A 25,774-nucleotide genomic window follows, 5' to 3' on the forward strand; every position below is an offset into this window, starting at 1 on the left:
GACATTTCAGACACAAGTGCTGAAGTCAGACCATGCAACAATATGAACCAAGTTGGTAGCAGAACATGCTCAGGCCAAAGCCTAATCCCATAACTCCTGGGGCTCCTTCTCCTTTAAGCTTCTCTTCAGTTCAGTGGCCGCTCTATCTTTTGCCATTCAAAGGTCATCTTTCCCCCCATAGTAACACCTAATATATTTTGTCTGACAGTTAATTATTTCTCACAAGCTTCTTGGGGTCACCATTACAGGTATTGTCTGTATATCTTACCCCAACCAAGCAGCCTGTATAGAGTAGATTTTGATGAGTGTTTGTTTGGTGATTTTTAATGATCCCTAAGGTCACATTTTGTAGGAAGTGCAGCTTTAAACAAACATTGGAGAAAGCAGGACTGTCAAACCCTAAGGCTTGTTTTCTTCAATGTAAGGAAATAAATGATGCCTGGTCACTTGGAATGCTAGAGTGAAAAGTGGCCCATCAATCTGGTGATTCTTTGCTGCTCTGTTAGGGGCCAGCCTCCACCTGAATTCCCATGATATCCTGAACATCATTCAAGGCCTAATTCTTCAGCTAATGAAGCACATTCCTATGAAAGAGACCCCATGTACTTTGGATCTTCTGCCAATAGAATCTATTCTTCCTCTAGGCCCGCTCTGAGCTCTGTTTATCAGCCAGTAGAATTCATTCTTATTGTAAAGGTCACCAGTCAGTTTTCCTCTGTTAAAATGTCTAAGAAGAGTAAACCCAGCACTCTCAAAGGGGTTACTGCCTCCATTCTCTCTCAAGTTGTCAAGTTTCATTCTCCAGGTCTCCTCACTGCACCCCACCACCACAGTGAGGCTTGCATGCAGATGTGTGTGTGTGTGTCCCTATGTCCCTGACAACATTTCCAAAGTTGCCTTCAGGAAAAACTTTTCCTTTGTCTTTCCCTTTTTCCATCAAAAAGGCTAACAAAGCAAAGAAGTGAACAATAACTGGAATGGATAGAAATGATAAAGAAAGAGGCTTTGTTCACCTACTTACAGTTTAACTTATTCTTGAAAAGTGAAAAGTGGTTCTCCTATCCGCTGTAGGCCTGAAGGAAGTGGTAGAAGAGGAGGCACAAATTATTTGCAAGTGATCAAATATTGCTATTTCTACGCATTGTAACTTTTGCTTTCCAAGTATTATGTTTGGTATTCATGTTCCTTCTTCTACTTAAAGCGATGTTGTCAATGGCCTTGTCACCTTTAACAGACCAGACCATGTCTTAAAGCAGTGGCTTATTCTTTTCATTTGTGTGGAAATGTGTGACAGTGCTGTATCCCCCAACCAAGGAGCTTGGGTAGATAAGCAAATCGCTTCATAAGTAGCCAATCAATGAGCATGCCAGTTGCAGTGAAGATGCCAATGTTTGTACTTACAATCCTGGAAAATACTTCAATATACCAAGTCAACTTTCTGGTGATTTCAAAGCATTCCAGAAAGTTTTACAGGTTTGAGAAAGTTACCCCTTGGGTTTCTTCAGGAAAGGAGGGATTTGAGTGACCAGGAGTACTGCAAGATTGTCACTTGCATTTCAACTCAAGCATTTATTTCTTAACTTATATTTTTATTTATTTGAAAGAAATATTTACAGGAGGCAGAGGGGAGGTCTGAACCTAAATTGAAGCCACCTTTCTCACTGGGTAATGGATACATTGCAGTGTGGACAGAATAAGGCTGAAACATCATGCATGACCCTGTAGCAGAAAATTCAAAAATTGAGTCTCAGCAATGCTGTTTGCCAAATGCATTACATTAGCCTACCTGGGAAGCTGCAACAAAATGTGGCTTACAAGCCTTCAAATGGCAGGAGAGTAGCCTTCCCTTGGCTTTGTTTGTTTGTTTGTTTTGTTTTGTAATGGTGCTTGCCTGGGAAGCTTCATCCTGATGACCTAGTCATCTCCCAAAGTCCTTACCTACTAAAAGGATCACAAGGGAAGTTAGTTGTCAGCATCTGAATATTTGCTCTAAACAAACCTTCGGGTCGTAGGCCCCAGACACGTCACCCTGGAAAACAAACACAAACAAAATCAACCTCTTGAGCCTCAGGTTCTTAATACATGATGAGATTATGAAAAGACGTGGCAAGTGATTACATACCACAGTGGCTTGAATATAATTAATAAAATTAAGTCGTATTTGTAATTTTATTAGACGCGTGCATGTTATGTGCTCATCACAAAAGTAACATTAGCTGATATGTTAAGTGAAATCTGTGACAACTCTGCTTGGGAGCAAATGTCTTTCAACCACATGCAGCGGCATGGGTGGTAAGATATAAGGCAGAATTCGGAAAATCTTCTAGAATCCATACCAGAGAGATCCACGCTGGAGTCTTCTGTTAACAAGAACTTGTGTTTTTTATCAGGAAAATAGCTTTATAACATCCAGTAAAACCAGTAAACAGCAGCTAAGAAGTCAGGGAGGTCTTCTACTCATCTTTAATTTACATTTCAAGTCCTTGCAAGCAATTAGTTCTATGCCCTGCATTCTTCCTACAGAACTGCAGTGTTTGCTCAAGGATTGCTGAAAATGAATCAAAATTCCTTGGAGAACTTAGATTTCAGAAAAGCAATATTGAAAGATTTAGAGATGTAAAATCTATGCTTTGCTTTCTTCTGGACTTATGGTTTCTGTTCATTTTAATAAGTGATGCCTAATTTTTCTCCCGACAGTGAATTAGTTTTGTCACTCTGGCACAATCCTTCAGCAATTTCATCAAGTAACATTCATTTAACACCATCTTTCAAGGCTTAGTGATGCTTCAAATATCATATTGAAAACTGAATGTATTTAAAGAAATGACTTCGATATTTTGAATGTAATCTATATATAACATTTCATTCTCCCAAGGCGAGAAAAATGTCTACAAATTTATTGAGTTTATGTACCCTAGTAATAAAATTGGTATAATTAAGCCTTAATCATATAATTAAGTTTTAATTGGTATAATTAAGTCATTTTTACACAAATTTGAAAATCCTTGTATGAGGCATCAAAAATGTTTTTAATAGTGTTGTTTTGAAAGAATTTATTGAAGGTAATATTTGACATGTAAAATGTATTAGCCTCCCTAGACATTTAAAGTGAAAAGCAAAAATGAATGACTATTTTTTCTATAAGGCATGTGTCTGCCTGTATTATGACTGATTAAAATTTCCAGATAAACTCAGGGCTTGTGTCAATGTTAACTTTGAGGTCAAGTATACCCAACAATCTGAGTCAGGTAATATTGCACTCACAATTGACTATGACTCACATATATGTTTGTGTTTCTCATGGCAAATTTCACTTGTATAGCAAATATTAAAATGTTGAATTCATAGAAACAGAGACTAGAGGCTGGGTGAAGAGAATATTGAAAATGGGAAGATATTGGTTAAAGGGAATAAATTTTTAGTCATAAGATCCATAAATTCTGTAGTTTAAGGCACATGATGATGACAGTTAATAACAATATACCACATGCTAATAGGGAGATTTGGAGTATTGTCAGAGTGGCAGAAATAAGACAAATAATATCCCCATAACTGTGTGGGATGATGGATGTATCTGAATTTGCTTATGACAACCATTTTATAATATATCTCAATAGATGTTTTACTGGCAAAACACCTGACAAAATCAGATGGCAAGATTTATTTTGCTCAATGGTTTCAGAGAACATGGTCCATATGTCATGAAAGGTACATATGAGTTCAAGATGGCCGGTGTTTCTTTCTTACAGTGGACCAGAAAGCGGGAGTCCCAGGCTGCAGGCAGGACTTGAGTTTTAAAAGGCTAGCTTTTGGTGATCTCTTTCTGCTGTCTAGGCTCCCCTCCTAAATATACCTAATCCCCTAAAGCCTATTTCAGAAGGTGATCAAACCATGAGCTTGTGAAGGATACTCCGAAGTCAAACAATAGCTTAAAATTATACATTTTTTAGCTTATCAAATACGTGTATATAGCCACACTCTATGTTAATCACTTGGGTTATCTCCCATAAGTCAAATAGTGTCATCAAGACAAAAATGATACAACAAAAATTACCTGTAACAATCAGAGAAAGAAAAAAAATCAAGAAAAAGAAATAAAGAAATGGTAAATTTCATTTTATAAAGCAAAGATTAATTATAGATGAATTAACAATTACATTTTGTAAGGAACTTTGAAAGAATACACATAAAACATAAGTGAACTTTGTTTTGTTCCTTGAATAGGAAAAACCTACATAAGTAAGAAAAAAATCTCAAAAAATGATGAAAACATTGTGCTCTATAAACATTAATAACTTGTCCACTAAAACTGATGAAGAAAAACACAAATGGAAATATCACTATTGTGAAAATGCTAGTAAGGATTAAAATGTGAAAAGCACACATTGATAGAAAAGATCTAGTGAAATATATAAATAGCTGCTAGTATAATGAAGAAATAGCTACTTTGTTAACCATGCAACAAAGTTAATTTTCTGATAATTAAGATGAAAAGTTATATAACTTCAGATGCAGAAAAACACTGAAAAGTATACATTCTGGCAGAGATGCAAGAAGATTAGCACTTTTAAAAATTTTTATTTATTTTTTTAAGGCAGAAGTGTGAGTAAGGGGCCTGAGAGGTGGTTCATAAGAGAATGGCAGTTTTTGCCAAGCTTGATGATGAGAGTACAACCTCCAAGACCCACTAAGGGAAACATGAGAAATGACTCCCCATAAATTGTTTTCAGACATCTATATGAAAAAAAAAAAGCATGGTTTTCTGGCTTTACATACAGATAGAGTGGAGAGTAGAGGAAAGAAGGAGGAATACATTTTTAAAAGTATTTATAGAAGTAATTAGTCAGGAGTCAGAACCTTTCACACGCACACAAGTTACTGGGAATGGCGAGGTGGCTCAGTGGGTAAGATTACTTGCTCAGCAGCTGTAAGAACCTGATGACCTCACATCTCCGGAATCCACATAATAAGCTGCTTTCGCCCATCAGCATGCCTGTGTGCAGTTCATTGGCCATTCGCTTATTTCAAGTCTAATCAGAGACTGTGTCTCAAGAGAGAAAAGCAGAGACAGACACTGCAGGACAACCTGTGTTCTACATTGGCCTCTGCACGTGCTCCCACACAACACACACCACACCGCACTTCCAGGAACGAACACACACACACACACACACACACACACACACACACACACAAAGTTATGCTTGAAAATTATGAAAAAGTCTCATTTTTATTTTCCTTCTAAGGCTACTGAAATAGTAAAATGATGCCAAGAATCACCATGGTGATATTAGGAGAAAGCCAAGCAAAATTCAGACATATTATAGCTGAGTTAGAAGATCCTGAGTGATATTAAATATCTTATTTTAATTTTTAAATACTATTTTTATTTACTGTTTGAAAATCTCATACATGTGTGTATTGTATATTGACCTTATTTATCACTTTCCACCTCTTCCCACTCCCTTTGCTATCACCGAATCACTTTCCTCTGGAGTTCATGTTTTCAAAATATAATTATCATTTCTATCATTATTAATAGCCCATTCATCTAATTAGAGCTAGTGAAAGTGAGTGTGGGGCACTTACTTGGGCATGGGCAGCCTACCAGCAGCCATATCCCGAAGAAATGTGCCTCTCCCTCCCATAGCTGCCATCAACTGCCAAGAGAGCCTCAGCTAGAGATCCCCGCCCCCCTGGGGCCCCTGTGAGACAGTGACTATTCAGGGCCATTCTAACACAGACATGATAGAAAGTGGTGGGGATTCAGCTCTCTTTTCCCCCTTAAACCTTAGAAACTTCTGGAAAGGTCTTAAGCAGCTTTGCTTGCATTTGGATTGTAGACACACAGAGAAAAGCAGACTTTAGTTGGGGCTGAAGGAAGAGAGAAGGAGAGAGGGAGAGGGTTAATGGGATAAATCACTTACTTTAATTTTTAAGCATTCTATATGAATTCTTGTATTAATCCTGCAATGTAGCATCTTTGGTATTTTATCAGATTACTTTGTATTTGACAATTAATTTAAACCAGACAGCTAGACTGAATTCTTTTTTTTCCTTTTTTATATTAATTAATTCAATTTACATATCAGTCATAGGTCTCTCCCTCCTTTCTTCTCAGCCCCATCCACCCTCTGCATCCTCTTTCCCTCTTTTTCCGAAGAATAGGGGAGCCCCCCCCCATCCAGACAGCCCAGTTCATCTATTTACATGAAGATTGAGTTCCTCTTTCTCTTCTGTGGCCTGGTAGGGCAGTCCCATCAGGGGAAAGTGATCAAAAAGCCGGTAACCTAGTCCATGACAGAGATATCCCCCACTCCCCTGACTATTGGGCACACCTGAAGCCTAAGATGCATATCTGGTATTTATAGGTAGAGGACCTAGGTCCAGACCTTGCATTGTCCTTGGTTGGTGCTTTAGACTCTATAGGCCCCTCTGGGTCCTGGTTGATTGGCTCTGATGATCCTGTTCCGATTCTTGCATCATTACCTCTATCTATTCTATTTCCCCTTCTGATTGAGATTTATGCATCTTTCCTAGGGCCCTCCTTGTTACTTATTTTCAAGAGGTCTATGCATTGCAGTATGTACTATATGACTAAAATGCACTTATAAGTGAGTAGATATCATATGTGTCTTTCTGAGTCTGTGCTACCTCAGTCGGGATGATCATTTTTAGTTCCCGAATTATTGATTTGTTTTCTCAGGGTTAAATATGACGAAGAGGGACCTCTACTAACTTGTTTGTCTTCCTTCTTCACACTGAAGAAAAAAAAATATTTTATTTTGCTTTAGGATTAACAAGGATTGATATGGTAACTGAACACAAGGAAAATCCAAATGTGCCCAAGAGTAAATATGACTTTGAAATCAAGTATTGGTTTGGTTTGTGTAGAGCTTAAATTATCTATAATACAAAAAAAGAATAAATAAAAGTTTCAGTTTAATGCAAAACCTACCAAACAATAGCAAAAGCAAAATAAACAAACAAAAACCCAGAACAGAACAGTAGTTGAAGCAACAAACTCAGGTTTTAATCAGAAATTATACAGTTGGGAACAGAGAAAGACACTATCACAGAACCAGGGTTCACTGTGGTTAAAACCTGGACCTGTGGGAATAGAGAGTCACCAACTTTCAAAGAGGGCACACTAGAAGAGAGAAGATTCCAGAGATTTTGCTGAAGATGGTGGCGGGCATTAGACACGCCCTAGGAGGTGATCACAGATGAACAATTTAGGATGATGAGACATTGATGAGACATGAGGCGGTCAGGCTAGGAAGAGGGGCAGGACACCTAAGAGTTTATACCAGTTTTAAGGTATTTAAATCAAGATAAACAACTAAGGTGTTTTTTTTTTCAAATTTAAGTATTGTCTTGATTTTATAATGTACTCAATAATACCTAATTAGTACTATTAAACACTACAATATTGATAGAAATATATTGGTTTGTCCAATGGAGCCTTTCTGGATCAGTGCTACAGTTTTGAAACTGTGATCATGCACTAAACAGCACCTCTCCAGCACAGAACAAGTTGGGTCTTTGCAAGCTGGCCTTGGTGTAAAGTTTCAGAGAAGGTTAAGGATACCATAGGTAGGATACTGTTTCTGTAGCATTCTTCTTGTGACTGGTTGAACATCTAGGATTACACACATGGTTTCCTTACTTTAGAAAAAGTATCAAGATTTTAGTTCTGGTTCCCTTTTGAAATCAGTCAGGGAGAGTCAGTGATGAGAATGCCATGGCAGCCAAGGCAACTCTAGCCAAGGACCGTGGTCAGAATATCTTTGCAGTGTCCTGCCAATCACCTAGTGTATTCTCTAGACCATTCATATCTCTGAGTCAGGTTTTCTATTTCCTTTCAGCTCACAGCAGTGATTTCTAATGTTCTGATGAAACATCTATTTTTCAAAGGCAGTTTTTTTTTTCTCTGTTTACCCTCAGTACCAGAAATAATCAGTACGCAGGAACACTGTAAGAGCTACTGAGCAAATGGGTGAAGTCATGTGTAAAATCAAAACCAGAATTTGGGAGGTAGTTACCAGGGGCTGAGGTTAGTTGGGGAGAGAAAAGAAAAGCTGACCAATGGTTACTGAGCAGGTAGGTAGACTATGTGGTCCAAGGGATGGGGGTGACCACAGGCAAAAAAAGCTACAATAAAGAATTTTGAATGTTTTGATCATAAAAATGATAACCACTTGAAGACATATATTTAACCTGATTTTAACTTGATACAATATATGTTTTGGTGTGGAGATCATCAATATATGTAATATTTGTTTTAATGCCACAGTTAAATTTTAAAACTTATCAGAAAGGGCAGCACAGTGGTAAGGCTTTGTTGAGGCAAGTGTCAGATTCTTTCTTCACCATTGGGTGCAGGGGTGGGAGGAATGGACAGGAGAGGGAGTTCAGCTCCTCCTATTGTCGCTAAAGAATTCCAACTTGAGAGTAAAGAATTCCAACTTAAATAGTTTTAACCACACACTACATCAATTTGGTTGTTTTGTTTTAGGAAGTTAAAAACATGAACCTTGTATAACTGTAGACATATTAGATGACTTTTAAAATACATTATCTTTGGTGCATTTTGATAACAAAATGATGGAATAGTCTATATTACATAATTATATTATTTTTAACTATTATCTACAGAATGGTACTAAAATCAGAAATGTTTAGTTCTAAGAGTCCCTCTGACTGTTATTCCATCCAAACTAATAGTGTGAGGTAAAGTGTGTGATCACCATGACACGGGAAACTTAATGCTTGTCTCAAAGATGTGCATGCAGAGTCCATGGCAAATATTTCACTTAAACTCACAGTTTTCTTAGCAGGCTACATTCAGGTTATTCCGCCGTTAAGAGTTTATCTGAAAGACACTTTCTGGGAAGCCTCTTGCTCACGCAGGAATTTTTCTGTCCTGTTTACATAGGTATCACAGAGTGAGGGTCTCAATACAGACTGGTTCAGCTGGAAAGAGCTTTGCCAAAGAAAGCAGACAGGCAGCTGTTTGTACGGTGCATAATTTTTTTTGTTAAATATGGCCGCACCTGTGTAAACACACATTTTATTTCCAAGGAGTTCCCCTGCAGCTGCAGAGACCTTCAGACCTAGCCCAAGTAGTTATTTTTATTAAACCATATAATGTATTTAATAGCTTTTGGTCAGTTGTCAATTTCAAAAATTATATAAGAAGGCTCATTTATTTTAATATAAACAGTTTATTGTATTTTTCTACAATCTTAGTGTGAGGTTGACTATACTTCCTGTTTGCGCTTCATAGTGCCTTAATTGTGCAACTTCGATTTAATTGGCTAAAATGCTCCAGTCGCGCACAAAAAGTGACACAAGAAAGAACAGTAGTCTGTGTTCATTAATTCGTTCATTCACTCATTTATCCACTCATTTTTCTTTCATTTTCCCCAAAGCATAATCAAGAAATGCAGTACTTGTATGCATAACATGTTGATACATAACTAAATTTTCTAAAGTTTACTTCTGTTGCTACTATGCTGTTACTATGTGGGGAAAAATGGTAGCAATGAGATGGCTACATAGCACTGCTGGACTCCACAGAAATTCTGTAACAGCAATTATGTTCAGTGAGTTATTCATCAGTACTGAATTATATTTAAAAAGTAGAAAATAACTTTAATTTTCAAACTTACCATACTTATTTAAGCTAAATTGTGTGCCAATTTCTTAATGTTAGTTGTTTTCTCCTTGCACACTTTTTCCACAGTCTTATTAGAGCATAACTGACAAATAAAATTATATAAATTTAATATGTAGAATATATTTTATACATATATACATTTAAAATGTTTGCCACAGTGACATTTCCATCACCATCACTTCAGGTAGTTACCATTTGTGTGTGAGAGTATGAATGTATGGGTATGTGTGTTTATTTGTATGTTTGTGTGTTTTTATGTCTGTGTGAGAATATTCAAAATCTACTTCCTCAGTAAACTTCAAAGAATAATAGGCATTACTCTTTATTAGAGTAATCATGATGCAATATAATATCTTCTGAATAAAATTATAATTAAACTATTATAGACTTTGCCCAACACTCTACATATCACTGTACCACATGGGTCCCTAGTTAACCATGATTCCATTCTTTTTATATGAGTTTCATCTTTACAGATTTTACATATAAATGAGATCATGCAAAATATATTTTTTCAAAATTTCAGGGACTGATTAATTTCAATTAGCATATACTATCATTCAATGTGTAATAAATGACTTTTTCCATTTTAAAGAACGAACAATATTTAGTTATATATATTGTGTTTTTGTTCCATCTATGCTGAATGATGTTATTAGATCCATCTTATTTCTTGCCTATCATGAATATGACTGCAGTTAATTGGGAGAGTTGCTTTATTTGTAACCACTTGGAAGAGTGATTTCATTTCTTTCAGACATGAAAGGTTTGTTGCATCACTTGATAATTCTACCTTTGCTCATTTGAAGAAGCTGCATATGACCACACTGATGAGCACTCCCAGCAGCAATGTACAGGGGCTTCTTCATCTTCACATTCTGATTGACACCATGCTGAATTTATGACACTCTCCTTGGCTTGGTGCCCCCTGCTACTTTCTGGGGTTACAGGTGTGTACCATCGTGCCTGCCTCTTGTTTACCTGGATTTATGGTTATGATGTTGAGCAGCTTCTCATATACATGCTAGCCAGGTGTTAATTCTTCTTAGAAAACACCTGTTTAACTCCATTGCATACATTTCAATCACATTATTCATATTCTGTGTATATGTGTTAGGCTGCATATTGTACATGTGGGCAGGAGTGTATAAGGTGGACAGAAGTCTCCATCGGTGTCTTCCTCAATCATTCAACCAATAAATCCTCAATTAAAAATGCTTCAATTTTTTGACAATTGTCTCTTATTGCATATGGGATTTGCTGATTAAACAAGCCTGAACAGCTCAGAAACCCTAAAGATCTTTCAGTCACCCCCACCCTCAGCACTCAGTTTATAGACACTGTGGCACCTGTGTTTTTATGTGGGTGTTCAGAATTTGAACTCAAGTTCTCATACTATGAAGCAAGTGAGGGATCCACCACCCCTATCATCATTCCTATTTTGTTATTGAGTTGGGCACCTTTTTGAAGACCTTTCTGAAAAAGATAGCTTACAAGGGTTTTCTTCCTTAGTATGGATTGTGAGTCTTTTCTTTTGCTTGTTTCTTTTATTCTGCTGAAGTCTTTTTAGCCTCACTTGTTGGTTTTACTTTTGTTTCCTGTGGTTTGTAATCTCCTCAGTTCTTGTTGCTATTTTCACATTTGGAGAATCAGTCCCTTATTCCAGTCTTTGGTGACTAGCTTAGAAGATAAGAATTCTCTTTGTCTTTCAAATCATTTCTACAGATGTATCACTTCACTCCTTTTGTTTCTTTGGAATTGAAGGATGTCATAATTTCTTTTATGTTGCTGTTATAAAATATCCGACAAAAGAAACTTAAAGGTGAAAAGGTTGGCTTTAGCTCACAGTTCTATATAGCTAGTCATAATGAAAGAGAAATCAAAGAGGCAGGAAGTTAAGGGAACTTGCCACATTACATACAAAACCAAAAAATATAGAGCAATGAACACAAAAATGCATCCCAGTGCTCAACTTTTTCCCCCCTCTACTCTTATTCAGTCTAACTCCCTCTGACAACAGGATGATGCCACAGACAGTCGACAGTCAGTGACTCTCTCCACCTGAACTAATGAAATTAAGGTAATCCCCCAGAGACAAGCACAGAGGCCCATCTCCTGGGAAAATCTAAGTCAAGTCAAGGCCGTAGTTAGCACTATCTGTAACAGAGGGCTGCGTATCTTTCCTTTATCCTATTCTGGGTCCTGAGTCAAGCTGATTTTCTCTAGGGTGCTGCTTTGCAGTAAATATCTTTCCCCAGCCAAGCAATGCCAAGTCAGAGCCATGCCTCTGTTCAGGCATGATCTACTGAAGTTCACAGGTAGTGTTTTCAGAGATGATCATAGGATACTAGTTGTGAGGTGACAAGGAAGCTCTAGTGGGCTAATTGAAGCATGTCCTGCGGAAGACCTGAGGGATTGCCTCTCGGTGTAATCAGTAAGGCGGTAAGTAGACCTCACATTCCTTGGTTGACTCTTCTGCCCTATGAGTTCCTATGAGACTGTAACTCTCTCACCATTGTTCAGTATTTTCACTATTCAGCCATGAGATCCCTACTGTGTTCTCAGTGTGAAACAGGAGGCATGTCCTGTCCCTTGAAACTGGGAATTCTCCACTCTCTCCCTTTACCCGTGGGGAAAATATCAGGTCCCCGTGGTCTCTCCTGGCCTTGAGCTGTTCTGCCTTTGGGTAGAGATGACATGGGGCAAACAAAACTGTCCCTTTGAATGAATCTATTCATGGAATATTTTTTTCTCTGGGATGCTCAGCTAGATATCCAGGCTCCTAAAATTTGCTTTTGCCCATGGGTGATTGTCAGAGCTGATGTTTTCTTGGCCGAGGAGTGGAGAGTGGTGGAAACACCTACTCAGCTGTTCTGCTGACGCAACCCTTCATACGCTTAGTACCTCTGCACACTTTTAAACCTCCCTAATCGCCTCCAAAGAAACTGAAAATTGGTTTGTTGGTTTGTTTCTTCTTTTAGGTGTGTAGGAAAATCAAGAAAAATACTGAAAACATATTTTCAACAATTTTTCTATTTTTCAGTTTATGTAAAAACAACAGCTTTGGGCAGAGTGCAGGGAATCTTATGAAAGAAGGGGGAGATAGAAAGGCCGGGAGGGGGCAGGGGCTCCACAAGGAGAGCAACAGAACCAAAAAAATCCGAACAAAGGGGTCTTTTCTGAGACTGATACTCCAACCCAGGACCATACGTGGAGATAACCTAGAACCCCTGCACAGATGTAGCCCATGGCATCTTAGTGTCCCAAGTGGGTGCCCTAGTAAGGGGAACAGGGACTATCCCTGACATGAACTCAGTGGCTGGCTCTTTGACCACTCCACCCCCCGAGGGGGGAGCAGCCTTATTGGCCACAGAGGAAGACAATGCAGCCAGTCCTGATGAGCCTGATAGGCTAGGATCAGATGGAAGAGGAAGATGACCTCCCCTATTAGTGGACTTGGGAAGTAGCATTGGAGGAAAAGAAGGAGGGACTATGGAGTTGGGAGGGGAGGAGAGAGGGGGCTACTGCTGGGATACAAAGTGAATAAACTGTAATAAATAAAAAAAGAAATATTTTTTTTAAAAAGAACAGCAAACATGCAGTAGAATGCCTTATCTGTTTTAGAGTCCAGAATCGACTTGTACTTTCTATGCACAGTCAAGGGGATGGTAGTCTGCTCCTTACAGAGATAGCCTGCTTTTCCTTGTCACAAAAATATCAAAAGGAAACTCCAGATGATTAACACTTCTGCAAGTGTGGGCCTGGCCCCACCACTGTGTCTCCTAAGGTGTACTACGTTTATAAGAGCACAAAGATAGGATTTGATTATTTGTCAGTGCAGGATGGTATAAAATCAACCATGTGATAAAAATACATAAAGCAGACAACGGAGCCAACCAAAGTAATGCATTGTAACATGAAACAAAAGATTCTATTGGCATAGTTTAATATTACATACTACAATTAACCTTTAAGAAAATACCATGTTGTTCAGCAAAGGAAATGAGATATATAAATGATGGCATAATTTATAAACTTCACTTATAAACAAATAAATGCAAAAAGTGAATTTAAGAAAAAAAAAACACCTTTCAAATCACCCCAATTGATTAATAGGCCACTGAACTGAACATGCAATTCTCAAAAGAGGAAATACAAATTGCCATTAAATCTTGGAAGATTCTGTTTCAAAAAACAAAGCAGTAAAAATTTAGTTAAGGACCTGATGGCTGCACTGTTAATAGCACAAGCTGCTTTCTGAAAGAACACGAGGTACGGTCCTAGCACATGTATCAGGTAGCTTACGGCCCCTATGACTCTGGCTCTGGGATACCTGGGGGACTCTGCAGATACCTGCACTCGTGTGTACCCCACACAATCACATCCAGAATTAAAAACTAAGATAATTCTAAGGGAAAAAAAAAATCAAGCGTCCAATATCCTTAACCATCAGGGAAATGCAAATGGACACCCTTAAGAAAACAAACAACAGTTACAGGGAAAGATGAGCACATCGGATTTACTTTTGGAAATGTGAAGTTGGGCAGCCACTGCCAAAAATCTCCAAAAGCTAGAAGTGGAAATAACAAGTGCTCCAGCTATCATACTCCACTGTACATACATGGAGGAATTTTAGCCAGAATATCCGAGAAACACTTGCATATCCCAGCAGCTAGTCAACAGAAGCAGCTAACGCTCCTGATTGCTGAGTGCCGGTGAGAAGGACATCCAATCACACAAAGCCATGCTCCCAAAATACTCCTTACTTTCCTCGTTATCTGAGTGAAGTGAGATGCTGCTATATACTTCAATTAAATAACAAATCATTAGCAGATCAAATGTAGACAACAAATATATAATATATGATATATGATGAATGATGCATGATACATAATTATATATAATATGCAATATATAATACACAATCCAGTTGTTTTCAAATATATGAAAAAGGATCATTCTCCCCTCTGGTTCTATTTGCTTGTTTGAAAAAGTATAGCAATCTCATGATACACTTATCATTACACAAAATAGTAAAAATATTAGTAAATTAGTAACCATAAATAATGTTACTTTTTAAAATTAGTAAGCAAATATTCACAAAATTAACAGCAATTATCAACAGATACAGCCACACTGGGAAGCAATACTATCTGTTTTATAAGAACATTTTCTTCAATTACTGATTTCCAACTTTGAAGGAAGAAGAATATATGATAAAACACTGTTTTGACTTTCATGTTTTTAAAGATTTATATTTGTCTTATGTGTATGGCTATTCGCCTGTGGATCTGTGTACAGTGTGTGTAGTACCTATGGGGACTAGCAGGGGACAGCTTGTCTCATAGACCTAGAGTTCCAGGTGGTTGTGGGCCCCCATATGTGTGCTGGAAACAAGCCGAGTCCTCTGTAAGAACAGCAACTGTCCCAGTCCAGATGTAGCCCATAGACTCAGTCTCCAAGAGGGATACTCTAGCAAGGAAAGCAGGGGCTTTCTCTGGCATGAACTCAGTGACAGGCTCTTTGATCACCTCCCCCTGGTGTGTGTGTGTGTGGGGGAGGCGTGCAGCCTTGCCAGGAGACAGAGGAAGACAATGCAACCAGTCCTGATGAGATCTGATAGGCTAGGGTCAGAAGGAAGGGGAGGAGGACCTCCCCTATCAGTAGACTAGGGGGAGAAGAGGGAGGGAGGCTGGGAGGTTGGGATTGGGAGAAGAGGGAGGGGGCCACAGACAGGATACAAATGGAATAAATTGTAATAAATAATAATAATAACAACAATAATAATAGTAATAAAAAGAACAGCAACTGCTCTTAATCACCAGCCATCTCTCTTCCAATAAAGGTATAGCACCTAAGAATACAGGCTAAAAGTTGAGTCGAGTCATTTATTATGCCATCATTTATATACCTCAAATCTCCCACTCACAATAGATTTTCCTTTTAAAACATTGTATGACTATCATCACATGCCGCTTTCAGGGAGGCTTAAGTAAGCAGTAATACTGGCTGACTGTGTCTCTGATATGAACATTACTGTTTATATTGCCGAGAGTATTACAAAGAATACCTTGTACAAATTAACCTCTGTTTATCCTAACATTTCATTCAGTTCAACGTGCATGGAGTCAAACTGTGTTAAACCGAGGTTCACTTAGTGAATTACTCTTTCAAGATTGGAGAGGGATTTTCTTTCCTTCTCAAAACAACAGAAAATCTTTGGCATATACCAAGATTGTGATCTTTACATTATTATTCATGCTTCAACATAGTTTTTTTTTTAAATATTCACTTCTATATTCCATTGTCAGCATAAGCAACAAACTTGTTCTCAGGCACAGAGTATAACAAAGAAACTCCTGAGAGGATAATCCATGGTCATTCATGGATGATTATAGGTAGAAATGTGCTCTTGGCTGTTGGGATAGGGAGATCGGCACTGGCTCAGAGCTGCACAGTTCTGTTATTTCTTGGCTTGGCTGGAAAGCTCTAAATTCAGATTTCCCACTAGGAATGCTGTCTCAGCCTGTGCGGGGGTCACGTAAAACCTTTCTAGGATGAGAGCAGGCTCCACATGTCTAAGTGTGATGCGCAGCATCTTGCCTGGAGATGCTCGCGTCATTTCCTGCGTTAGCCTTTTCCATGTTGGTTACAGTTTACCATTAGCTCATCCACAGCAGTTTTTCAATATTCCCTGTGAGATTATGCCCCCGCTTTGTTTCCAGATGTTCTCCCATTCCTTCAAGGTTTTCTGTTAGTTGTCATTCCTATCAACTCTCATTTGCAGAATGTATTGGGGATAACCAGAATGGCCCAAGTGTCATCCAGGAAAGGGTAGAGGACAGCTCTCAAAGTACAAAAGTAAATTTCTTGGTTCTATGCTATTTAGATTTATTTTTCTTCATCTTTAAAATTTTATTTTAATGTGTAATGGCATTATAAATACATGTGCATGTCTTAAAAGTACATATTAATATGTTGTGAATGTATAAAAATTACTCAGTTTCATTGGCTGGTATAGTGAAAGTATTTTAACACGGTTGACTATATTGCCTGTGTTTTCTTTAAAAACTCACCTCATGATTTTTTGCAATCCTCTCAAACCTCACTTTTAGTTTAGATAGATTTAGATAGATTTCCACTATACACTGGAAATCGTTGATTCCCTAGACACTAAGTACTTATTGTTATTAAATATTTCATGCAGTGTTGTCAAGCATTTTGATGCTTTTTCATTTTCAAAATGGGTGATGAGCGTTAATCAGCAAAGTTGGTTGAAATTGAACAGAATTTCAAAAGTCTATATTATATGTTTTATATCCTCTTATAAGTGAGTATTTACCATGTGTGTCTTTCTGCTTCTGGGATACCTCATTCAAGATGATCTTTTATAGATCCCACCATTTGTCCCAAATTTTCATGATTTCCTTGTTTTTGATTGCTGAGTAGTCTTCCCTTGTGTAAGTGTATCCCAATTTCTGTATCCATTCCTCCATTGAGGGACATCTGGGTTGTCTCCAGATTCTGGCTATTAAAAGTAAAGCTGCTACTAACATGGTTGAGCAAATGTCCTTGTTGTATACTTGAGCATCTTTTGGATATATGCCTAGGAGTGGTGTACCTGGATCTTGAGGTAACACTATTCCTAATTGTCTGAGAATGTGCCAGATTGATTTCCAAAGTGGTTGTACAAGGTTACAGTCCCACCAGCAATGGAGGGTTCCCCTTTCTTCACATTCTTTCCAGCAAGTGTTGACACATGAGTTTTTTGAACTTAGCCATTCTGATGGGTGTAAGGTGAAATCTCAGGGTCATTTTGGATAAACATACTAAAATTTGCATACCTAAAGAAGCTAAACAAGAAGGAGGACCCTGGGTAAGATGATCATTCCTCATTCAGTAAGGCATATGAGATGGACACTGGAAGAGGGAGAAAACAAGGAAAAGGACAGGAGCCTACCACAGAGGGCCTCTGAAAGACTCTACCTAGCAGGGTATTAAAACAGATGCTGAGACTCATAGCCAAACTTTGGGCAGAGTGCAGGGAATCTTATGAAAGTGGGGAGAGATGAAAGACCTGGAGGGGACAGGAACTCCACAAGGACAGCAACAGAACCAAAAAATCTGGAGTCTTTTCTGAGACTGATACTCGAACTGAGGACCATGCATGGAGATAACCTAGAACCCCCGCACAGATGTAGCCCATGGCAGCTCAGTGTCCAAGTGGGTTCCCTAGTAATTGGTACAGGGACTGTCTCTGACTGTCTCTGAACTCAGTGGCTGTCTCTCTGATCACTTTCCCCTGAGGGGGGAAGCAGCCTTACCAGGTCACAGAAGAAGACAATGGAGCCAGTTCTGATGAGAACTGATAAACTAGGGTCAGAGGGAAAGGGAGGAAGACCTCCCCTATTAGTGGACTTGGGGAGGGGTGTGGGAGGAGATGAGAGAGGGAAGGAAGAGGTAGGGGCCTACAGTTAGGATACAAAGTGAATAAACTGTAATTTATAAAAAAAATAAATGAATTTAAAAAGAAAAAGAAAACTATTATAAATGTAAAAAATAAAAATAATTTTTAAAAAAATAAAACAAACAAAAAAATAGTTTCAAAAGTCTGAAAATGATCAGAAATTTATAAACCCAGAAGTCAAAGCTTATTTAGCATCATTGTTACCACTGGGTAACTTTGGTGTTATTTTTCTGTAGCACCCAATAACTTACTTTTGGCCCTAGCAATTTCCTAGAATTTTTTTTCTGAAACTCATCCTAAACATAAAGAACCTATCATGCAACACTACCTCTTTTCATTCTAAACATGAAGAATCATTCAAAACCAATCATATATCCAGAATGCATTTTTCTTAAGCTCTGAAAATCTCTGTACCATGGGCAGAATGACTTAAAATTTGTGTTCTTCTAAAACTAACACAAATCTCCAGTACCTTTGAAAGTACGTACAGATTTTCTAAGTATATTAGCAACTCATCATGAGCTGGCTATGATTGACTATAAATGAAATGAAAGAATAAAATGCAACCTTAAAAGAGATATGATCCAAATTCTGCTTTTTCAATGTAGGAAAGGTTAAGCAAAACATTAAAGAAGTGCTGATGGTTAAAGAATGATCTCTGTATTACAGAATTGTGGGCCTATAACTTAAAACCTAGCCCTAGTTTCTCATCTACCACATGTTTGTTTAAACAGACTGAAATTAATATTACTTAGATAATACATCATTCAGAATTTAGTGTTTCATTCTCTGTGTCACTTAGTTATATGGTTTTCATCTCTCTTGCATGTTTACAGGTCATGAGGCATCTATTCATCTCCTATGGTAGACAAAGCTCCATAATAAAATTGTTCTGAATAGAACACAAAACACATCATAATCATGATTATTCCAAAACAGACCTAGAATGCTTAGCATAATTTTTTGCTGCAAACAAATAGTCCTTATTACACATAAGCTTGAAAACATTTGAGAATGCAACTCTCCCACAATTGCTGTCATTAATCTCTTCACCCGAATATGAGGTAGAATGAAGAAAAAAACCCAGGTGTGTGGAGGTGTTTGTGTTGTGCCCAAATGTTGCTTGTGGACATCCTATATCATATCTTTTATGGTTTATTCTCCAATACTGAAATTATAATAAGCAATATTAATAATCTCACTGTTTGTGAATACAATTGTCTTTAATGGATTCTTATCATTTAAAAAAATAAAGGTATTGGAAATTCAACTTATAGTAAACGCAGTTTCATCATATTTATGACTTTACAAATTATAATGGTATGCCCCTGAGTTTATATTTTGCAACCTTTAAATGAGTCCTTATATCAAATTTATTGCTATCTGAATGTTTCAGCAATTTGATTTTCAGTATATAAACCAGAACCTTTTTTATGCATAGAATCATGTAGCTAAACATCCAAATGCATTGCCCACCCATGCATGATGATTAATTTTTTATTGAACAAAGCCTTAAAATATAAAGCATTAGTTGATTATGTGTAACCAAATGATGTTAGATGTCCATGGGCAATTATCATAAAATATTAATGCAATTTTATCTCACGAAAAAGATAAAAATATACAGCCACATACTTTTTGATTCAGTTCCTTCATTTTTTGCACATTAAAAATGTATACCAGAGCGTCCAACTCAATTGCTTCAAATATGAAGTTACTTTATTTTGAGAAACTCTAAGTTTGCTGAGTGCATTTGAGATAGTAGGAGTCACACAAAGTTCCTATGGTTAAGCTTCCTGTAAGCTAAGGCCAACTCATGCTCCTTTCTTTAATAATACATTTAGAACCCTTATTAGAAAATGTGCTACAGTGTAGCACTCAGAGATAAACTATGTAGCAATAGTCCCTTGAAAAGAAGAGAGAAAGAAGTTGCTTAATAAAGTCTAAATCATTCCTTAGGTTAGCTAATAGAAGCACCCGTGGTTATAAAATTAATCAGTCCCTGCTATTACAGCAAATTGGTGGAGATTGTATTGACACATCTTCATCTACATGTCTCCTCAGAGGTGTCCATGCCATTTAGCTATGAAACCCCGGAGGCTTCCTCTGCACAGAATCTTATAACACTTCAATTAAGGGACACCAAGCTGCCAGGCAGACAGCAGCACATTTATTTCTTGATGACTCCTTAAGTTGTGCCACAGGCCTATCATTAAGAGAATATTTTTCACAGCAGGTTGCAAAGATCCTCGTGCCATTAAAAGGAATTGAAAAAGCATCAATTTGTTGTTTCCACCTAACACAGATATTTTTCATTGCTGGAACTGCCATTAAAAACAATCTGTTTTATTGCATTCTGAAAAGATCACATGAAGTACACACAATGATTTATTTTAAGGATGACATTAGGATTAAAACCACTGTGAAAATGTAGTCTTTGAAATAAATATTTAGGAAAACAAAGTTTAAAATATGCTTTTCTTTTTTTAACACCAAATTATTAGTAGACAACTATTGATACCTTGAATGAGTTTGAAAATGCTGTGAAAGAATGGCTTCTTGAAAAGGACAAGGGACATGTCTCTCAAAGCATGTCTCAGAAGAATGAGTGCCATGAAACTGCAAATGGAAATTCTTTGAAAATTATTAAAGTAGAACTGAGCATTCTAGGACCCAATGAATCAAGTGCTTCTTTGGGACAACAGTGCGGGTTTCTTTTGGAGGGAGGAGTTCAATGCCATTAATACATTGTAAAATTGTGGCTTAAGAACCAATTTTCAGGCAGTACTGTGGCAGAAAGCACTCAGCTCTAATCATGTGGTTATACTAAGGCAGCTAGTGACAGTGGTACCTAGCCAACACTGTGGGAGAATTTCCAATTTCTTTTCTTCATTTTGAGACAGAGTTTCCTCTGTAGCCTTGGCTTTCCTGGAGTCTATAGACCAGCCTGGCCTCGAACACACAGTGATCCACCTACCTCTGCCTCACTGAGTGCTGGGATTAAAGGTGTATGCCACCATGCCCAGCTCCAATTTCTTTTGAAGGTTTTCTCACTACCATAGTTAGTCACTATTGGACAAAACAAACAAACAAGCAAAAAAAGAACTATGGTGATTTCTTTCTCTCATTGTTTATGAAACTTTAGAAGCCTTTACAAAGTCTTTAAGAAAAAAAAAATAAAACAATAGTCATTTTCCTGTGTATGGAAGCATACACTGAGACCTACAGCCAAACGTTGGGCAGAGTGCTGGAAGTCTTATGGAAGAAGGGTGAGATAGAAAGACCTGGGGGGAACAGAAGCTCCACAAGGAGACCAACAGAGAAAAAAATTCTGAGCCCAGGGGGCTGCAGAGACTGGTGAATCAACCAAGGACCATGCATGGAGATGACCTAGACACCCTGCACAGATGTAGCCCATGGGCAGTCTCCATGTGGGATCCCTATTAAAGGAGCAGGGCTTGTCTCTGGCATGAACTCCATTGCCTGCTCTTTTATCACTTCTCCCTGATGAGGTGGTCTTATTAGGCCACTAAGAAAGAAGATCCAGACAGTCCTGATGAGACCTGATAGGCTAGGGTCAGATAGTAGGGAAAGAAGACCTCCCCTATCAGTGGACTAAGAGAGGGGCAGAGGCAAGGAATAGGGAAGAAGGTGGGCCCAGGAGGAGATGAGGGAGGGGACTACAGCTGGGATGCAAAATGAATAAATTGTTAATAATAATAATAATAACAACAAATATTTCATAATTCTGGTCAGGGTGAGACAGAATTGTCAGGCTATTTCCTAAACATAGTAGAGACTATTTCATAAAATTGCATTCTATTCTGTCTTTGTGTTTTAAAGTGTTGACAGTCCTCAGGTTGTATCAAATAGATTCCCCTATTGGTCTGAGATTTGCTAGATCCTGGAGGTGATGGGAAGGAGAACATGGAGAGCAGAGTTCTGTGAATCCCGTGGTGTCCCACCGCTGCACTTCAGGCTGAGTCATTCCTCCTTGGGTCGGTGGGCCAGTGGCTAGCAGTGCTCTGCTGAGCTCCCATGCGAAGGCTGTTCACTCTCTTCTAGAAGCAGCCACATTCGGAGACTGGTCCATGCGAAAGGTTGACACTAGCCCTGTTCCCTTACTGCAAGAGGAGAACTCTGAAAGGCCATCTCAGTTCTGGCTAAGCCCCCTCATATGGTGAATGCCACACAGGCCATTTCATCAGACTTCTCTCACAGAACTACAATGTTGACCTATTAAACACAGGTCACACCATACCACACCACAATAAACTTCCTACCTGTAAATGTCCACATCAAGTCCAGTCCCAAAGAACAGGTGGAAGGTTTGATTTCTTATTCCTGAAAGCTTATACATAGGAGTAAAATAGAGAATTATGCTGCTGTGGAAGTACTTGTATAAAAGAGATAGGTAAATCCATGAAAATTCCTTTGTAGGAAATATGTTCACATCATAAATAGAATCCTCCTTGGCTTCCTGAATGTGTCTGTACTACTGTTGGGTGAGAGCCTGGGATTTGAAATGAAACATCTTGAAGGCTGGGAGGAGTATGCAAGGAGATTGGCTTTTGCATAGAACTTCTCACCCTCGTTCCAATTGACATTACAGGCAGACTCAGGAGATGTGACTCAGGGCAGGGAAGCATTGCAACAGGGAGTGGCTTAAATAAGGGTCTGGGATTATTGGATTTGAGAGAGCAGTGATGGATTTAACCAGGGACTCTGATTTCAAGTGTACTGTGCAGCTAAACATGTGATAAAACATATTCGTGGCATGGTTCTATTCTTTGCATAGAGGTTTTCCATCCTCCCCGCTCTCTACCTTATCGTCTTATTAACTCTTTTAGGAATACTGGAACTTTATCAACTTGGCGATTTAAACCTTCTGATCCTCAATTTTTTTCTCATGGGTAAGGAGAGGATAAGAATTTATTTCATAGGATCATTTTCTATCATTTCCATTAATTTGTTCACCCATTAAACAAATATCTTTTGATCCTTCTCTGTCTGTGGACCTTCTACTTTGGTCACCACAGTACTAAAATTTAATGGAGAGTAAAAAAAAAAATTGAAAAGCTGAAACTAATAAAGATGAATTGTGAACCTTTTATATAATAGATCAGGTGAAGGACAGCCATTAAATGAATAATGGTTCAAATAAATGTGATACAAAATGTTTGCTCAGTGTTGGAGAGGAGAAAGACTGTCTCTGTTCTTCACAGGGATATGTGAGAGGACTAGTGTTTCTCAAAGTCCTGAAAAGGATGCTGATCTGAGGAGGAAATAGCAGTGGGCCAAATAAGGATTTGGAGTGGTGAGAAGACCATCATGCAATAAAAGCACACCTGAGGCCGAGGCAGGAGAATTGCAAGTCAAGGCCAATTTGGACAACTTAGTAAGGTCTTGTTTCAAAATACAAAAGGGGAGTGTGGGAGGCTGGAAGATAGCTTGGTGATACAGCCATTATCTATCCCTGGTTCAATCTCTAAGTCCCTAGCACTGTGAGAAAAGAAAGATGGACAGGAGGAGGAAGGAGGTGAAGGAAAGGCATAATGTATTCTTAAAGAAAGAAAGAAAGAAAGAATGGGTATAAATAATGATGATGAAGTGAAGTCAGTGAAAGGAAAGAAGGCTCTAGAACATATTGGTGCACCTGGACATTGAACATCATTATAGATAAGAAACAAAAGAAATCCTCCAACAGATTTTAAGCTGAAAAGGTAAGGGATCTGATATCCTGTCACTCATATTTGATTTGATGAAACTGAATTTCTGGAACAGTAAACAGGGTCATAATTTTGTGGAAATTCATTGACATAAAAATAGCTCATAGGCTATTCATTATGAATATAATATATATGAATAATAAGAATAATAATATAATAATATGGATAATATCATTATTCATTAGCTTATTCATTATCTGCATAGAGCTGGTAAAATTTGGCTCTGGCTCCCTTGGCTTCTTATCTCTTGTGTAGCTTCCTTCTCTTTTTAGTCTTCCTATTTCCATCAATCATAGTAAGTGTTAGAATGTCTTAAGGAAAACATTAAGGGACAAAAGTCAGTATTCATAAGCAAGAGACCATGAAACACAGCCTTTTATGCTCCTATGAAAATTTGTGCTGTCTAGAAAGACAAAAGGAAGTTTCCAAGCTGTTCTGCTGTAATTGCTGGGACAACAGAAAGGAATCTTTGTATTCATGGTGTTGTTGAAGGAAAGGGAGGTGAGGTTAGGAGTCACTTGACAAATGAAATTATATCGAAGGAGAGGTCAAGGGTTGTGGGTAAACCAGAAGAGGTGAATTAGAGGTAGAAATGACAACGACTTATGAGAGGAAGTTTTGAATACCAGGGCATCAGGCCAGGAAGTGAACATACTCAGTTTTGAAGAGGTATAATAGAGTCCTTTCTTGATGGAACAGAAAAACACAGAAAAATAAACATTAGAACTGTGATAATATTGGTGCACTAAATACCTACATATGTATGTATAGCAAACTTCAATTAGCATAGGGTTATTACAGCAAACCAAAAATATTGTAGAAATATTTTTGAAATGTTTCTAAGTAAAAATATTAATAAAGTTACATTTGAGAAGAAAGAAAATGGAATTAAGAAAATTCTTGGATATAGTGTATAAAAGCATCACAACCAGATTTTTCATGAAAGCAGCAAAGAACATTCTCACTCTGGGTTATTATATCTCTGTTTATTAAAATTTATCTCACTACCTTCTGTTTCTTTCAGCTTCACTGAGTTATATTACTTAGCAAATGTGTTAAGTGTGTATTCTGGTCACTTTGAGGTATGTTCCTCAAGCCATAGCCATTCTCTGAGAAACACACAATCCTCTTTTAAGTAAGTCTCTGGTGCTCCTTCTGCAGATGGTTTCTCTCCACATTCCTATCCATAGGGAAATACTGAATGGCTTTCTTTGGCTATGCATTAGTTTCGATTTTCTAGAACTTTCCTATGAATAGAATAATAGCACAAAATCCTGGCTTCTTTCACTCAAAGTAATTATAATTACAGTCTGATTCATAACTTTTTTCACATATCATTACATAGTTTTATGTTTTGTTGAACAGTACTACGTGATATGGGTACATCAGAAATTGTTCCATTCACCTGTTAATAGACACTGGGTCAGTATATCTGTTACCAACAAGGCTTTTATGAGTATCGATGTACATGAATATATGCTTTAATTTCTCTGGTAAACACTTAGGCAGGAAATGACCAGATGGTAAAGCAAGTTTGTATTTATCATTAAATGAATTTCCAAAAATGTTTCCCCAAACGGTACATCTGCCATGTTTGCCATGGTACATTTCACCAGTTGTTTTAGATAGACATTCCTTGTTGTTTCAGACAGAGCAGCCTTGTCAAAGTTAAAACCTACCTGCAATTAGACTTTCCTTGTTACATGGAAGGAAACCAAATTTTGGGGATTTCAACTAAAGTTATGTGTCTGAGAAACAAGTAGAAGAGCTCGAGCCCACGTGTGTGTCTTGTAGAACGCAAGGACCTTTCAGAACATCCAGGGAATGCTCTTCAGAGTGCACGATTGTGCCAGCTTTCTCTCTGAATATAAATGATTCGTGTCCATAGATTTACTG

This window comes from Meriones unguiculatus, chromosome 6 (genome assembly GCF_030254825.1).
Source record: "Meriones unguiculatus strain TT.TT164.6M chromosome 6, Bangor_MerUng_6.1, whole genome shotgun sequence".
In the NCBI taxonomy this organism is placed as follows: Eukaryota; Metazoa; Chordata; class Mammalia; order Rodentia; family Muridae; genus Meriones; species Meriones unguiculatus.